Genomic DNA, 17,830 nt, shown 5'->3' with positions numbered 1-17,830 from the left:
CAAAAAGGTAAATGTAATGATGGACTATGTTCTGGCTGTTGCACTGGAGGGACTCCATCCAACTCCACCTGAGAGAAATGCTGCTTGTCATTATGTTTAATGTTCCCAAATGAGAGGGTAAATGGGATAAAGGTGAAGGCTGATTCAATTTTTATACCATCAACGCTTTTAGATCCTTTTCACGTAACTAGCGGCATTAAATGGCATTTTTCAACATGTTTGCAACTTGTTTCTAACTGATACCATTTGAAACCCATTTCACAAATTCCCCAAGGCACAGAGAATGAAACAAGTGCTGTTTATCAATGCTGAGTTTATTAATGTCTTACAAATTGCCTGTAGCCACCTACCTATCCATGCACCTGTTAAGTATGGTCATGACTACTTTAGGAGAAAAGCTTCCAATTGATGAATGAGTTGGTCTTGTAAAATATCAAGAATATCACAGATAAGTGTGCCAGTTGTGCTGGAAGCATTCATGATTCATTTGTCCCTGCCAATTCTAATCGAGGCTGATTCCTTCAAGGAAATTGACTGGTTGGTAATGTACTATCTCAGGATTATCAGCCAATGAAGTTTATATTGAAGGCAACAAATGGAAAAATGTAGCAATATCACTTATAAAATAAGTGCTTCAGCTAACATTTACTTGCTTTGTTGGGAGGTACATTCTGGAAAAATTACTCTTAATATGATAAACATACTAAGAATATGTGTTGATAAAATTAAAGTAGATTTCAAATAATTCATACAATTCAGCCAGATGTTTACTTTCAAATATAACAACAAATATTTCTTCTTTGCTTTCTCTAACAGAAATTTTGTTTATCAATTTTATTTATCAAATTCTCCCCAATAGCCACTATTAATTTAATAGTTCATGAATAAATTTGTTAAATGCAATAAGTCATTTTCAGGATATGCATAGCTGTGCCTTAGGCGATATTTATTACCAGTCCAAAATGATCATTTGGCACTCTCTTGAATTGCTAAAGTCTTTTCTGGTGAAAATGTCCCCACTGTCCTCACATGCAGGGAATTCTAAAACTTGGGCCCAGTGATTATGGAAGAGCCTTTTCCTATCAACAATATATGGTCTGCAGCTTGGAGATGAATCTGCAGATGGTAGAGTTCTTGATGATTAAATTTGCAGTTCTGAAGAAACTGTTAGAGAAGCTCAGGTGATTGATTGAATCACATTTGGAGATGATTCACTCTGCAGCCACTGCAGACTGACAGGAAATGAATGTTTAGAATGGTTTATGAGGTGTCTATCAAACAGATAACATGCCTTGAATGATATCAAATTTCTTGAGAGCTTTGCACATGTCCAGGCATATGGAGTGTTTTTAATCATATTCCTGACTCACAGATAATGGAAAGGCATTGGTGTGTCAGAAGGTGAGCCATTTGCCTCAAAATACCCAGCATCTGATTTGTTCAGCCCAACATTATTGAAAGGACTGGTTCAGTTTGGCAGGAAAGTTTTGAATGGCAAAATTAGGTGGTTAGGTTAGTGTAACACTAAGAGTGAAGCTATTACAGTGTCAGTAATCTGGGTTCACCAGTGTTGTCTGTATTAATTTAATATGTTCTCCCCATGTTTGTGTGGGTTTTGCCTGGGTGCAACAGTTTCCTCCCACTCTCCAAAATGTACAGGATTGTAGGTTAATTTGGCACTAGTTTAAGTGGCCAAAGTCAGCTTCTACCACGCTGTAAATTTTTAAAAAAATTAACAAGTTACATTTCTACACTGGCTTTATCCAGCACTTTGGAGGCACAAATGTTGCTATCCAATTATCAGCCCATGTCTGAAATTTGTCTGGGTCTTTCAACATGCAAACTGGAATCCTTAATTTGCTGAGGAGTTGTGAATTGAATTGAACATTGTGCAAATAACAGAGAACATCTCCCTTGCTGGTTGATGATGGAGGGAAATCCATTGATGAAGTCACTGAATATTAATGTCCTTGGGTTTTCCATGAATAAATTTGATTTCTTGTGTTTTCTTGCTTTTTCACTCACCAACTAAGTACCGTATTTTACGACCTATAGGACCTCCCTTTTTTCCCCCAAAAAATCACCTCAATAACCACTCCGTGTCCTATACGTGAAGGTGGCATTTTGGTCCCGCCATTTATGGCATCGAAATACAAAGCACTCAAGCTACTCACCCAGCTTCAAGAAGCCCGTGGAGGTGCTGCAGCTGTTCAGGAAACTGGCCACAGCATTGTGGACCACCTTCTGCTCAATTTCCCTGTGAGAGGCCGACCATGGCAGTATCCGCCTGCAGCGCAATAGCCATGTTTGTAGTACACACTAATGGTACAATGGATGGCTTGCCTTGAGAGGAGCACTGGGCTTCAATGGTCATTCTCCATGCTGAGACTTTGTTCGATGAGCACAGCTCCCCGAACAGATTTTATGAGGCGCGGTATGTGGGTGGGGAGGGGGGGGGGAGGGGTGGCAGTGAATGTCGAGCTTGACAGGCCACTCGTCACTGCCCCGCCCCTGCACCTCATTTAATTTGCTCTGAGGGGGCCGTGCTCATCGAACAATGGCTTAGCATGGAGCCTGATCACTGAGACCTAGCACTCCCCTCAAACCAAGTGATCGATCGTCTGCTCCCTGTGATGGTGAGCCCTGCCCTTTTCCCTGGTGATTGGCTTCTCTCCCTCCCTCCCTTGCATGCCCACGGCTCCCGGCATGCCATTCAATCAATCGGCATTTGCACAGTGGGGAGGGGGCGGGGGGAAGTGGCCTGAACCTCAGCATGCGGTGGGCAGCAAGACGTGTTGCTGTTGTTGCTTGTGTGCGAGGAGGCTTCGGCATCTTTGCCATCAAGGCTGGAGGGTTTTCATTGAGGTGAGGTGAAGGCACACATTCACGAGTTATCTTCAAGAGGCCTTGCAGGAGGAACCCGTTTGCCATCTTACTGGGTACTTGTTAGGACACTGAAACAATATTTTCCTCAAACTTTACACTGAAAATGGGAGACTTATATGCCCGTGGGTCCTATACACAATTAAATACAGTCGATCAACACACTTCTGACTTGTATTTTGTCAAAATGGAAAATATTTATTTAAGTAGTCCAAAAAAATGGGCCTCAAAAACAGAAGACCCATCCTGCTGTTACAACCTCTCAAAGTAACTTTCTCGTTAATGGTCCCTGCAGGCTGTTGATGCCAATTCAGTTAACGATTAAGCCCTCTTGCTTATGCAAGGTCATTGCTGGTACTTGGGTGACATGCATGCCACTTGTCATTTATTGTTTTTTTTTGTCTGAAAGTTGTACAGAGCTCATTACATGCAGTCGTAAAATGTTTCATTTTCTAAGGAATTACAAAAGAAATTAAACATTGTAAGTGAATATTCCCACTCATGACTTAAAGCTGAAAGGAAAGTCATTGATGAAGCAGCTGATCATAATTTAGCCGAAGACTCTATGCTATAACTCTCCCTGAGCAATGGGAGGATTGAGATGATTGATCTCAGTAACCATGGTCCTTGTTCTTTGTGTTCAGCATGCATTTAATCAGTTTAGAGATTTTCCCCAAACCTTTCAGTTTATTTCACATTTTCCTTAAAACCACACTGTGAAAATAATAAATGAGAGGTAGGAATTTCAAATCAACTATGGCAACTTTTATGCCACTGTTTAGATCAATATTAGAATAAGGTTCAGAACTGACAGATGTCAGCTGAGCAGTGTTATTTCATAGAATTGTCTTGACTCTTGCATCAATTTGTTGATGAATGTTGGGGTGGATTTGTGGACGGGGTATTTCAGGGCAATATGGTGAGAGACACTGGGTTCAGTGCACTGTTGGAGTCATCAACTATTAATGTTTCCAGCCCAAAGAGACATTATTTTTTCATAGATATGCTTCATAAATATATCTGAGAAATATCTTGGAAAATAATTGTATATTTTTTGCATGGTTGAAGCAAACAACCCTTTATCTGAGAACTGCGGAGTCAAAGTGCAGGGGAGAGCACAGTTGCAGTGCTGGCTGCTACGAGATTCACAGACAGATGTGTAAACATTATTTTTTATTATTTAAGTTGATTATGATGATAAATTTCTTGTCATACATATTGTACATTGTATGTAAGCACCAAAATTCCTACTTGCTTCAGCCAAAGAGATATTTGTAAAGACAAACCATTATTCAAGATTCCTTTATTATCATGTAATAGGACAGAAAATGCAATATTACACAAAACTGCTGTAAGACGGGCAAGGAGTTACCATTCGTGTTGCCCAGCACCACTTACAAAATGAGAGAAAGAGAAACAAAAGACAGTCCCTTCTGAGTCACTGTGGATTCACATCTAGCGCTCCTGCAGCCTCTGTAGCAATGCCGTCTCCTGTTTGATAAATCGGCAACCTGAGCTCCAGATCCAAACCTTTGACTCCATCAAGAAGCCTTCAGCACCCAAGGCCCTTTGGGAGCACTTCTTGCCCACAGCATCCTCCCAAATCTCAGCTCCAAAACCTAATTCCCATGAGCAAGTCCAGCAGCCTGCAGCCCATGTGGGTCCCCCAACTGCAAGTCACCTGTAGCCTTTGTGGCTCCTTCAACTGCTGAGCCCATTGGTCCTCTGCCCTAGTAACTTTCCCTGTACGGTTGTCTCCTCTGCTTGGCTTTCACAATGAGTGGTGTTCTTCCCATTTCTGGTGCTCTCTACTGGTTCATTGCTTCCCAGAGTTTGCACCCCTCATGGCCACTGCCAAGTACAGGCACCACCATCCTGGGCACAGACCTGATGGTGTTTTTAGTTTTAAAACACTGAGGTTCCTCTAATAGGCTGTTTAACACTTGTACGCACTTGCTGGCATTAGGACCAGACAGTTGAATACTTCAGAGCACCATTATATATCTGCACTCCTGGATTCGAACCAGAAGCAGCACTGCCATTACAGCTGCACCTGCCGGGCTGCTATTTTTTATATACTGACCTAAGTGAATTAAACCAAAAGAGACAATAAATAGATAAATATTCTTAATAATTCTGATGCAAAAAATGTCTCTTGCAATAAAGCAGACAGTCCATGATTAACATAGAAGGGGAGATTCCAAAGTCTGAGAGCTGTTGGAAAGAAACGTCTTGAAAGTCGTGGTGCTGGTTTTCAGGCTTCTGTACATTGTGCCTGAAGGTATCACTGAGAAGAGGTTGTGACCAGTGTGGTGGGGATCTTTCATGATATTGGCTGCGCTTTTGAGGCAGAAGGGAATAGATGAGGTGCTTGAGGAATATAAAGAAGGTTAAAAAAATTCTTAAAAAATAAATTAGAAAGTCTGAATGAAGATATGAGGTTGCGTTGGCAGGAATGGCAAAAAATAAACCCAAAGGGTTTCTACAGGTACACTAAAAGTAAAAGAATAGTGATGGATAAAATTGGGCCCCTTGAGGATCAGAGGGGTAGGCGATGTGAGAAGTCAGAGGAGATAGGAGAAATATTAAACGTTTTTTTTTTCTTCAGTATTCACTAAAGAAAGGAATATTGAGCCAAGTGAAGTAAGGAAATCTGGTAGTGAGGTCACAGACAATATACAGATTAATGAGGAGGAAGTGTTGGCTATTTTAAGGAGAATCAAGGTGGATAAATCTTCAGATCCTGACAAGATATTTCCTAGGACCCTGAGGGAGGTTATTATATAAAGAGTGGGGGCTCTGACAGAAATATTTAAATGTCACTGGCCAAGGTCAAGGTGTTGGAGGGTAGGTCATGTTGTTCTACTTTTTAAAAGGCACCAAAAGTAAACCTGGTAATTATAGGCCTGTGAGTCTGACATCGGTGGTGGATAAACTAACGGAAAGTGTTCTTAGGGATGGTATGTACAATAATTTGAAAAGATAGGGATTTATTAGGAGTAGTCAACACAGTTTTGTACATGGTAGATCATATTTAACAAACCTTAGAGTTTTTTGAGGAGATTGCTAAGAAGGTTGTTGAGGGTAAGTGTGTAGGTGTTGTCTATATGGACTTTAGTAGGCCTTTGACAAGGTTCGGCATAGTTAAGAAGGCTCAAGCATTATGTATTAATGCTGAAGTAGTGAAATAGATTCTACAATGGTTGGATGGGAGATGCCAAAGAGTAGTGGTGGAAAATTGGTTGTCAAATTGGAGGCCGATGACTAGTGGAGTGCCTCAAGCACTGGTATTGAGTTCATTGTTGATTGTCTTATATATATAAGACAACATCGACAGCATCGAGTCCACGCTGCTGAAGATCCAGCTGCGCTGGATGGGTCACGTCTCCAGAATGGAGGACCATCGCCTTCCCAAGATCGTATTATATGGCGAGCTCTCCACTGGCCACCGTGACAGAGGTGCACCAAAGAAAAGGTACAAGGACTGCCTAAAGAAATCTCTTGGTGCCTGCCACATTGACCACCGCCAGTGGGCTGATAACGCCTCAAACCGTGCATCTTGGCGCCTCACAGTTTGGCGGGCAGCAGCCTCCTTTGAAGAAGACCGCAGAGCCCACCTCACTGACAAAAGGCAAAGGAGGAAAAACCCAACACCCAACCCCAACCAACCAATTTTCCCTTGCAACCGCTGCAATCGTGTCTGCCTGTCCCGCATCGGACTTGTCAGCCACAAACGAGCCTGCAGCTGACGTGGACTTTTTACCCCCTCCATAAATCTTCGTCCGCGAAGCCAAGCCAAAGGAAAATATATATATATATATATATATATATATATATATTAATGATCTATATGATAGTGTGGCAAATTGGATTAGTAAGTATGCAAATGATACGAAGATTGGTGGTGGTGTGGACAGTGCAGGAGATTATCAAAGCTTCCAGAGGGGTATGTTAGAAGAGTGGGGAGGCAGATGGAGTTTAATACTGATAAGTGTGAAATGCTACATTTTGGTAGGAATAATCAACAATGGTCATACACATGAAGTGATAGACAATTGAGGAGAACAGTAGGACAAAGGGATTTAGGAATTCTGGTACCTAATTCCCTGAAAGTGGAGTCACATGTAGATAGGATGGTGAAGAAAGTTTTGGTATATTGGCCTTGATATATCAGAGTATTGAATACAAGAGGTGGGATGTCATGTTGAAGTTGAATAATGCTTTGGTGAGGCCAAATTTGGAATATTGTGTGCAGCTTTGGTTGTCGAATTATAGGAAGGATATCAACATAATAGAGAGAGTGCAGAGGAGATTTACAAGAATGTTTCCTGGGTTTCAGGGTCTGAGTTACAGGGTAAGGTTGAGCAGGCTGGAACTTTATTCATGGAGTTTAGAAGATTGAGGGGTGATTTGATAGACATATTTAAAATTATGAGGGGGACAGATAGAGTCAATGTGGACAGGCTTTTTTTTCCATTGAAAGTGGGGAAGATTCAAACAAGAGGACATGGATTGAGAATGAAGGGGGAAAATTTTAGAGTTAACGTGAGGGGGAATTTCTTCACTCAGGGGGTGGTGGGCGTGTGGAATGAGCTACTGAGCAAAGTGGTAGATACAGGTTCAATTTTAATACTTAAGGACAAGTTGGATAGGTAGATAGATGAGAGAGGTTTGGATGGTAATAACCAGGAAAAAATAGGAAAAAATGGTAGAAGGTGTTTGGCATGAAATAGAAAGGCCAAACTGGCCTGGTTTTGTGCAGTAATTAATATGTGGTTATATTATATAGCACCTCACATAGATGTCTTCAGTGGTTTGGAGGTCAGAGCCAGTGATGGACCTGGCTATATTTACTACATTCTGCAGCCTTTTGCATTCCTGGGCTGTCAAGTTTCAAAACCAGGTTGTGATGCAACTAGAATCAGAATCAGAATCAAGATTTATTGTGATGAACAAGTCATGAAATTCAGTGTTTTTCATCAGCATCACAGAGTAAACCTACATCTTATAACAATCTTACAACATTACTATAAAAATAAAATAAAATAAAAAAAAACAATAATAGTAAATGAAAAGTAAGGGAGTGTCTTTAGTTCATTGATTATTCAGGAATCTGATGCGAGCGGGGAAGAAGCTGACCTTGTGCCATTGAGTGCTTGCCTTTAGGCCCTTGTACCTTTTCCTTGATGGTAGCCAAGTGAAGAGGGTAAGGCTTGGGTGGTGGGGGTCATCTTTTAAGACTCTGCCTCATGTAGATGTCCTTGATGGAGTGAAGTCTGGTGCCTGTGATGTCGCAGGCCAAGTTAACAACCCCCTGGAGTTTATGCTTGTTCTGAGCATTGGCACCTCCATACCAGGCAGTAATGTTCTCCACGGTACACCTGTAGAGGTTTATGAGAGTCTTTAGTGACATACTGAATCTCCTCAGACACCTCACAAAGTATAGATATTGGTGAGCCTTCTTTGTGATTGCATTAAATTGGATGCTCCAAGACAGATCCTCGGAGATGTTGACACTCAGGAATTTGAAGTTCTTGACCTTCTCCACTACTGAGCTCTCATTGAGGACTGGGTCATGTTCCTTTGTCTTCCTCCTGAAGTCCACAATCATCTCCTTTGTTTTTCTGACTTTGTGCGCAATGTTGTTGTCAATACACCATTCAATTGATCTATCCCCCTCCTGTATGCTTCCTAATTACAATTTGTGATTCTGCTGACAACCGTGGTGTCATCAGAAACTTGTAGATGCCATTGGAATTGTGCCTGGCCACACAGTATGTCTGTAGAAGTTTGATAATCTGATGACAAGTCAATTCTCCTCAATCTCCCTAGATAGTAGAGGCATTGGGGTCTCTTCTCCATCGTTGCTTCAGTGTGCTGGTTCCAGGAAAGTTCTTCTGAAATGTTGACTCCAAAGAACTTGAAGGTTCTTGCTTTCTCCACTTCTGTCCCATCAAGGCAGATGGGTGCGTGCATCCCTTCCTGATATAGTATCTGCCCTTGATCTGTTGTGAATATAAGTGAACTGAAGTGGACCCAGGTCCTTTCTGAGGTAGGAGTTTATTTGCTCCATAAATAACCTCTCGAAACTCTTCACCATGGTAAGTGTCAATGGCATCAGCCAATAATCATGGGGGCACGTTACCTTGCTCTTCTTGGATGATGGATGCCCATTTGAAGTAGGTGATGACCTCTGACCGCTCGTGAGAGGTTGAATATTTGACTAAACCTCCAGCCAGTTGTCCCTGATGATCCATTCTGTGATGTAGCTACATTAATCACAGTGCAATATCTGCAAGGGAATCTCACTATCATATCTGCAAAGGATTTATGGCCTTTCTCAGTAACAGTCAATTTTGGATCAGTATACTTCAGGCACCAGGTCCCTGGAGTATCCCAGATTTAATTAGCTGGGGAATGGTAAAGCATGAGGCTTAATTTCTATTTCATTTCTTCAAATTGAAATTATGTCTCTTACTGGGATATTATTGCAATTTTAACATTTTAAACTAAAAAGATTTGTAAAATATTTTAAATGAAGATATTCCATTTGCTTTTCAATATTTGCATGACAAAATCATGTCAAATATTTCCATGATCCTCCGTTAAAAAAAACTCTCAAGTTGATTCTACTAAAGTCTGATAGATTACTTTGAAGATTATTCTTAATGAGACTTAATCAATGTGTTTTCTCAAGGAGAATATTCCTTGTTTATACATACTGTATGTAATGTTTCTTTAACTTGGTAGGTATCTTTATAAACTGGATAAGCTATAAATAATTAATGATGCAAAAGTAATTTTTGAAAGTAATTTTCTCCTATATGTGGTGGTAGATAAAGGCCTATAGGCAAACCAATTACATTGTTTTTTTGTGAAAATTTGCAAATGGTAATATTCCCTAAAGGATTAATTATTTTTAATCCTACATCAATTTTGTATTTCAATTCCAAAGTGCTTCACTGGCAGATATCCAAAAATGAGAAAGACAGTATTCACCTATTACTTTAAAATTTCATTATCATTGATTTTGGAATATGGTATTTGACAGCACATGGGACCAATTAGCATAGAGACCCTCCCCCTCCACCATTTTCAGTGCAAAATTTTAGGAAAAAAATTGTTTTAGTGTATTTATGGGTACTGGTAAATTGGCGTACAGGTTCCTCCTGCAAGGCCCTTGATTGAGAGGATTGACAGGCACTCCATGACCCATAGGTGCGCGAGGGCGGGAGGAAGAGAAGCCAGTCACCAAGATAATGGGAAGGGTCTACCGTTGTGAGGAGCAGATGATCAATCACTTGCTTTGAGGGGAGCGTTGGGCTTTGGTGATCAGGCTCCATGCTGAGCCTTCGTTTGACAAGCATGCCCCCCCCGAAGCCAATTGACTGAGGCACAGGGAGGGTGGAAGTGAGCGAGCAGCCAATGGAGCTTGACAGGCAGCTTTCTCACTGCTACCCATACCCATGCCTCATTCAATCTTTTTGGAGAGCCATTCTTGTCAAACAAATGCTCAGCATGGGGAGCCTAATCATTGAGGCCCAGTGCTCCCCTCAAAGCAACCGATAGATCATATAATCAGCATATACTAATAAACACGGCCATTGGGCTGCTGGTGGAATCTGCCATGGTTGACCTTCTCAAGGCAAAAGTGAACAGCGACGGTGGCTCCACGAAGCATGGGCCACCTGAGGGCAGATGGTCCGCAAAGTTGTGGGCCATCTTCCTGGTCAGCTGCAGCACCTCCACAGGCTTGAAGCTGCATGAGTAGTTTAAGCACTTTGTAGTTCATGCCTAAAATGGCGATACCAAAATAGCGGGAACAAAATGTTACTTTAGTGTATGGAATCCGGGGTGGTTTTTGAGATGATTTTTTTGGAAAAAAAGGCAGGGACATGAAGGATACTGATCCAACATTGACTATTACTGAGAAAGGCCATAAATCCTTTGCAGATATGATAGTGAGATTCCCTTGCAGATATTGCACTGTGATTAATGTAGCTACATCACAGAATGGATCATCAGGGACAATTGGTTGGAGGTTTAGTCAAATATTCAACCTCTCACAAGTGGTCAGAGGTCATCACCTGCTTCAAATGGGCATCCATCATCCAAGAAGAGCAAGGTAATGTGCCACCATGATTATTGGCTGATGCCATTGACACATCATGGTGAAGTGTTTCGAGAATCGTTCAATCCTATATGCTATCACTTATAGTACTAAAGTATTTTATCTTTATGGGTAGGGTTAAACAAGAAAAGATCAAAAAATGTTCTACAGCGAATATATCAAATATAACAAGTAGACTCTGGAAGCATAATTTCATGAAAAATAAAAGAGATGTGCACAAATTTAATGCCTAACAAGTATAGTTTCCTATAAAAAGTAGAGCACCTATGCTTGGTATTCTTAATGTTCTTTTCTACCTTACAACCATCTAATCACCCATGGAACTTCTTTTTGAGTGAATTATCTTCTTGGTTCAAAGTTTAAAAGTTCAGTTGTCAGAGTACATACATGATATCACATACAACCCTGAGATTATTTGTCTTGCAAGCGAGGCAGAATTACTACTTATTGATAGTCAAAAAAAATCTGTAATCAATGTACACATGTAAACAAATAAAGAAATGTAAACAAACTGACTGTACAATGCACAGAGGAAAAAAATAATAAAATGCAAAAGTAAGTGTCCTTAAGTAGGTCCCGGATTGAGTCTGATGGTCGAGGGATAGCAGCTGTTCATGAACCTGATGATGCAAATCTTGTGGCATCTATACCTCTTTCCTGATGGGAGCAGCAAGTACAGAGCATTATGGTGTGACATGGATGGATCCTTGATGATTTCTGCTGCTCTCCAATGGCAGCATTTCCTGTAGATTTTCTCAATGGTAGGGAGTATTTTGCCTGTGATGTTCTGGACAGTGTTCTCTACCTTTTGCAGGGCTTACTGCTCAGGGGATTTGCGTCCCTACAAATGGTTGAAACATCAGTTCAGATAAATGTTTGAAAGTTTATATTTGCTGTACTGATCATAGCAAAACATAATTTTAGGTAAGTGTTCATGGGGAAATTGTAATGTGAATGTGAACATGGCTTTCATCACAGTTTTAAATGAAAAGTCTTGAAAGCTGATCTAAAGGAACCTGACTCTATGATTAAAGGCAACAAGGTTCAGTGAAAAAAAAATCTCTTGAGACCACAGGTGTTTTTATACTTATAGTGGTTTTCACTTGCAATCTTATTTAGTGGGATAGTACAGATTCTATCACCAATGTGTATATGTACAGATTGTAGTGTAGGATGACTGTGATTGGCTGAGAGCATAGCCACACCTACTGGCAGGTCTTAAAGGATTGCTCCTAGCCAGACCAGGTCATTCTGGACTGGTCGACCTACTTGTCATATGCTCCATTCTTTTAGTTAATAAAAGCCTTGGTTTAGATCAACAAGTCTTTGGTTCTTTCATACATTAATAATAAGAACTTAGAAAAATAAACTAAATTTTGAGGAAAATTATTGAAAGACTTCTATGTGCTATCATGATGTAATTCTGTATGCTTTGCCATAATTGGCAAATGGTGATGAGCAGGTGGGATATATGTCAGTGGGGGAACAACCTAGGACTAGTGACCATAATTCTATTAGTTTTGGAAAGTTATTGAAAGCAAGGCTAATTTTCAGGACATCAGACAGGAATTTCTGAAAGTTGATTAGAAGAGGCTTAGTTAGCTTAAAGGTTTGCAAAATGATCCAGGTTTGAATCCGGAGCTGTCTGTAAGGAGCTTGGACATTCTCCTGGTGTCTGCATGGTTTTTCCCCATGTGCTATGGTTTTCTTGCACCCTGATGTCATGGGCTGTAGCAGGATTGGTTTATTTAGGGGCACGGGCTCCTGGTTCAGAAGGGCATCTTATTTTGCTCTACATTTAATTTCAAAAAAGACTATTTGGAAATAAAGGGAAGTCTGGAAAGTGGGAACTTTTAAAGGTCAAGTGATTTCAGGGCCAACGCCGTCCAGATAAGGTGAAGGGCAAAGTAGGAAGGATTAAGAAATCCTGGCAGAAAAGATGTTATTGAAGGACTGGTCTATAAAAAAAGGATGCATATGTAAAGGAGAGGCAGTTGTTTTTGAACAGATCCCTTGTGGATTATAAACGTTGTGGGAGAATACTTCAGAAGAAAGTTAGGAAGGCAAAATGGAGACACAAGATATCCCTATCAGATAAGGTAAAGGAGAATCCTAAGAGATATATAAGAGCATAAAGTAAAAACATAAAATGCTGGAGAAGCTCAGCAGGTCAAACAGTGTCCCTTATGTAGCAAAAATAAAGATACATAATAGAAATTTTTGGCTTGAGTCATTCATCGAAGTGTGAGAAAATGCTGGCAGACGTCCAAACAAAAGGTTGTGGGGGGGGGGGGGTGGGTGGGGGGGAAGGGCGGTAGCAAAGGCAGGAGATGATAGGTGGAAAAAGGAGGGAGGGGGACAGCAACAATCAGGGGGAGGAAGTGCAGTAACCTCCTCTCCATTTGCACCCACAGTGATCTGGTATTCCCTTTGTGGCATTCTCTACTGGTCGCAGACTGGGAGATCACTTCACTCAGCACCTCCACTCTTTTCACAACCCCAGTGGCCAACCACTTCAATTCTGGGTCACACTCCCATGTTCACATGTCTGTCCATGGCCTTATGAACTATCCCACCCTGACCATCCACAGATCGGAGGAACAACACCTTATTTTCTGATTGGGCCCTCTCCAGCCAGATGGCATTAACGTTGACTTTACTGCTTTCCACTAAACCTGATCGCCTTTTCTTTCTCCTCCACGTTTCCTGTCTTTCCAGTTCTTTCACCCACTCAGCCAACCCTCCTCCCCCTCATCGCTGCTGTCTCCCTCCTTTCTCCACCTAACCTGCCTTTTGCCACCGCCTTCCTCCACTACCCCGCCCCCCCATCCAACTCTTTGTTCAGACGCTTGCCTGCAAACTTTGATGAAAGGCTCAAGCCCGAAACGTCAGTTCTGTATCTTTACCTTTGCTCCATAAAGGAGACTGTCTGACTTGCTGAGCTTCTCCAGCATTTTGTGTTTGTACTCCAACCATATAACCAGATAACCACTTACAGCACAGAACAGGCCAGTTCGGCCTTACTAGTCCATGCCGTAGCAAATCCCCACCCTCCTAGTCCCACTGACCAGCACCCGGTCCATACCCCTCTAGTCCCCTCCTATCCATGTAACGATCAGGTCTTCAGATTTTTGTGATTTACTATAAGAACATAAAGGTGTCTTGGGAGAGAAGCAGTCCTATTATGTGGAGAACAGGAAATTAACAAGGTCTTAAATTAATACTTCTCATCTATATTTACCATGTTCAAGATTATGGAAGCTAGTGATTTCAGGAAAGTAAACAGTAATGCAGGCATATGAAAGAAGAGCTGCTGGTGGAGTTGAGCCATATAAAGGTGGATAAATTTCATGGACTAGATCAAGTTTGTCTTATGATGTTAGAGGAATCAAGGGAGGAAATTAGTGTCGTGGGAGAGAATTCTGAAATAAATGCATGAAATTAGACACAATCCAATCTTACAGAACCTCTTCCTTAGCCGTGGGTGATGTTCTGTATGACAGGACAGTGTCTAATCTTATGCATTTATTTTAGAACCATAGGGACAAGCGAGGCCAGTGAGCCTAATATCAGCTGGGCAAAAGTTTCTGCTGGGGATTCTAAGAGAAAGGGCCCATCTGTGTTTGAAAAGGCAAGGATTATTTAAGGAGGGTCAGCAAGGCTTTGTGTGTGGAAAAACTATGTCTCACATATTTGATTGCATTTTTTGAAGAGATGACTAAGTGAAATGGTGAGGACAGGGTGGAGAATGTTGCCTACATGGAGTTTAACAGGCTTTTGACAAAGTTCTGTATGCTTGGCTGGTCAGGAAGGTTAGATCACAAGGCTTAAGGGAGCAAATTAAGTAGAAAATTGGCTTGATGAATCGAGAGTGGTTGTGAAGGATTGCTTTTTAGATTGGAAGAATGTGATGAGTAGTGTGCTGTAGAGGTCAGAGCCGGGCCCTCTATTGTTTGTCATATATTAACAAATAGCAAATCAGTGGTATGATTAGAGAGTTAGTGGTTGACACCAAAATTGTTGAAGTGGTAGATAATGAAAAAGTTATCTGAGGGTATGACAGATCTTGATCAACTAGGAAAGTGTGCCAAATAATGGCTGATGGAATTTAACTCAGACAAGTGTGAAATGATGCACTTTGATAAGTTAAACCAAGGCAGGACATACAGAAAATGACTCTGGGAAATGCTGTAGAACAGAGAGACTTGTGGGTATGTACTTAATTTCCTGAAAGTTGCAACACAGCTAAACGAGGAGATGAATAATACATATGGCATGCTTGATTTCTTTGAACAGGGCATTGAGTGTACAAGAGATGGGTCATTATATTGTCACTGTAGAAGATATAAATGGGATCATACCTGGAATATTGTGTACAATTCTAGTCACAATCTGAACCCTTCTCCATTAACAATGGCGTGAAGCAAGGCTGTGTTCTCGCACCAACCCACTTTTCAATCTTCTTCAGCATGATGCTGAACCAAGCCATGAAAGACTTCAACAATGAAGACGCTGTTTACATCCAGTACCGCACCGATGGCAGTCTCTTCAATCTGAGGCGCCTGCAAGCTCACACCATGACACAAGAGCAACTTGTCCGTGAACTACTCTTTGCAGACGATGCCGCTTTAGTTGCCCATTCAGAGCCAGCTCTTCAGCGCTTGACGTCCTGTTTTGCGGAAACTGCCAAAATGTTTGGCCTGGAAGTCAGCCTGAAGAAAACGGAGGTCCTCCATCAGCCAGCTCCCCACCATGACTACCAGCCCCCCCACATCTCCATCGGGCACACAAAACTCAAAACGGTCAACCAGTTTACCTATCTCGGCTGCACCATTTCATCGGATGCAAGGATCGACAACGAGATAGACAACAGACTCGCCAAGGCAAATACCGCCTTTGGAAGACTACACAAAAGAGTCTGGAAAAACAACCAACTGAAAAACCTCACAAAGATTAGCGTATACAGAGCCATTGTTATACCCACACTCCTGTTCGGCTCCGAATCATGGGTCCTCTACTGGCATCACCTATGGCTCCTAGAATGCTTCCACCAGCGTTGTCTCTGCTCCATCCTCAACATTCATTGGAGCGACTTCATCCCTAACATCGAAATACTCGAGATGGCAGAGGCCGACAGCATCGAATCCACGCTGCTGAAGATCCAACTGCGCTGGGTAGGTCACGTCTCCAGAATGGAGGACCATCGCCTTCCCAAGATCGTGTTATATGGCGAGCTCTCCACTGGCCACCGTGACAGAGGTGCACCAAAGAAGAGATACAAGGACTGCCTAAAGAAATCTCTTGGTGCCTGCCCCATTGACCACCACCAGTGGGCTGATATCGCCTCAAACCGTGCATCTTGGTGCCTCACAGTTCGGTGGGCATCAACCTCCTTTGAAGAAGACCACAGAGCCCACCTCACTGACAAGAGACAAAGGAGGAAAAACCCAGCACCAAACCCCCACCAACCAATTTTCCCCTGCAACCGCTGCAACCGTGTCTGCCTGTCCCGCATCGGACTTGTCAGCCACAAACAAGCCTGCAGCTGACGTGGACATTTACCCCTCCATAAATCTTCATCCGTGAAGCCAAGTCAAAGAAGATACTGAAAAAAAGATCACAGGATGTTGTTGGGTCTGGCAGGATTGAATTATACTGAGAAACAGGACAGATTCAGAATATTTCCATGGAGTGAAGGAGGCTAAGGAGTGGCCATATTAAGGTTTATGAAATCATGAAGCGGATAAATAAGATAGATTGTCACAGTCTTATTCCCATGGTAGAGAAGCGTAAACCAGAGTGCAAAGGTTAAAGTTGACAATGGAAAGGTTAGAATGGGTCCAAAGAGACACGTTTCTCACACAGAAGGTGGTGGTTGTGTGAAACAAGTCTCCGGTGGAAGTGGAAGTGCCAGGTACAATTAGTAAATTTAAAATAAATTTGGATAGATACATGGTTGGGAAAGATGTAGAGGGTATGGGTCAAACGTGACTAGCTCAGGAAGACCCCTTGGTCGGCTGGATAAGTTGGGCTGAGAGGCCTGAATCTGTAATTTATAATTCTATGACTATAATCAAAAACTAGGTCTCATCCTTTTTCTAAGAACTAAATATGGACTGTGTAGCGTGCTAATAAAAATTGGATCCCAAAAAAGACTGGTGAAGAATTTATTAAACATCTGTGGAGGCTTGCACCGGAATCATGCGTTATAGCAGGATCTGAAATGGTGTGTAAAGCTCCCATCTTTGATCACTGGGAAGGGATTGAGAGCTTATGTTTTTCCTCTCTATCGCTTTGCAGAACAGCTGCCTTAAAGGCTACCATGGAGTTGAAGAGAAAGTCATATTATGCTAGAAAAGGAGAAATCTTCAATGTGCTGGGTACCTGACAGTTGACTTGTTGCCCTGACTGAATCACATGCCATGAGTAACCCCATATCTCCGTCAAATGCAAGATGATCAATGTGGCAGCACACAGTGCCAGTGTGTTTAGTGCGTAAAGACTGCAATCAGTGAAGGAACAACTAGGGAAGTGTTTTGAAGTATCCTGGAGCTTCAGCAACTAAACCTGGAAGACGTGATTGAAATAAAGATGTAAAAGTAGACATCCTTTAATTGGCTCCACTTGGCCAATATCAGCAATTATATACTCCAATTTTTTTTTCTTAAACATTAAGCTACAATTCTGGCTGAACTGAAAATTCCAATTTATGCTAGAGAGAGTGATAGAGAGCAAATATACAGCTCAAGATATCATTAGCTGTGCATCAAGGCCGGAAAAAATAACATTGCTGTGCCAAATTGATCATGGCTGTCC

The 17,830-nt window shown here is 41.8% G+C and overlaps 1 long non-coding RNA gene across 1 annotated transcript in view; it reads left to right on the top strand.

Annotated features, from left to right (window-relative positions):
• The window catches only part of LOC138756200 (uncharacterized), a 38,323-nt gene extending 20,742 nt beyond the window's left edge, over positions 1–17,581 (top strand). Inside the window, exon 4 of the long non-coding RNA XR_011352851.1 lies at positions 17,315–17,581. This is a non-coding gene — a long non-coding RNA (uncharacterized lncRNA). The remainder of the gene's footprint in view (positions 1–17,314) is intronic.
• The last annotated feature ends 249 nt before the right edge of the window (positions 17,582–17,830 follow it).

The sequence above is a fragment of the Narcine bancroftii genome, chromosome 3 (genome assembly GCF_036971445.1).
Source record: "Narcine bancroftii isolate sNarBan1 chromosome 3, sNarBan1.hap1, whole genome shotgun sequence".
Taxonomy (NCBI): domain Eukaryota; kingdom Metazoa; phylum Chordata; class Chondrichthyes; order Torpediniformes; family Narcinidae; genus Narcine; species Narcine bancroftii.
The sequence above is the reverse complement of the archived record's forward strand: the minus strand, read 5'-3'. Positions and strand labels throughout refer to the sequence as shown.